The sequence below is a fragment of the Antechinus flavipes genome, chromosome 4 (assembly GCF_016432865.1).
Source record: "Antechinus flavipes isolate AdamAnt ecotype Samford, QLD, Australia chromosome 4, AdamAnt_v2, whole genome shotgun sequence".
In the NCBI taxonomy this organism is placed as follows: Eukaryota; Metazoa; Chordata; class Mammalia; order Dasyuromorphia; family Dasyuridae; genus Antechinus; species Antechinus flavipes.
The window spans coordinates 479530792-479531727 of record NC_067401.1 but is presented as its reverse complement, the minus strand read 5'-3'; positions in this window follow the sequence as shown (position 1 = coordinate 479531727).

Below are 936 nucleotides of genomic sequence, written 5' to 3'. Positions count from 1 at the left end.
GCACGGATGCTTTTCCTTGACCTTGACCAGGACCATTTTCTTGTGGCCAAGCCCAAGGTCACGCCTGCATCCTAAGGTTTGTGCTGAACCCAAGCTCCCTATGGATTTCAGCCCCCACTTGGGGGGGTTCTCAGCTTTGGCTCTGCTTGGAGAGCACTTCGGGGTCCCTAATGGGCCTTCTGGGGACCATCTCAGGCTGGCTGACTTGGGCCACAACTTCCACTCCTGCATTGCCTAGTCTCCTCTGGAGGAGATATGAAAGCAAAGAGGCCTTGGAGAGAAAGGGGCTGGTAGAGACCTTTGTGGGAGGAGGGGCAGTAGAGGGTGGGGTGTCTTCTCCGGATGCTTGCTGAGAAGAGAATGGGACCTCTCCCGTCCTCCAAAGAAAATGAGTTAGGGGGTGAAGGGGCCCATCTGGAAGGTAGCTGCTCGATGAGGTCAGAAAGGACGGCCACCGGATGGGTGGGCTCTGGTCACCCTGTGCCCTTTCCCTGACCCTGGGCTGGGGGCATGGTGGGAAGCTCCAGGGCCATAGTGAGCGGATCAAGAGGATCTGACCACCTTCTTGGCATCTTGTTCCCCAGGCCCAGGGTGGGCAGGGGAGGGTGCCCGCGTGGCCAGGGCCCAGATGTGGATGTGGAGCGAACCGGGAGGCCTGCGGATTTTGTGAAGTCAGGACAGCTCCAAATGTGATATCCAGGGTCTTGGATCTAGCAGAGACCCCTCCCCCACAGTGGATGCAAGGCTGAGGCCCCTGATGGTCCTGAGGGGGATGGGCAGGAGCAGCACAGAAGGCCCTGCCCTGAGAACACGATGAAAAGTCACTTCTCTTGGGCCTGGCACCGCAACCTGGAGGACCTTTGCCCTGGTGCCCGGGAGATGGAAGATGGCAGCATCAAAGCCCAAGTGCCTCCTGAGGGAGCCAGACCTAAGGAA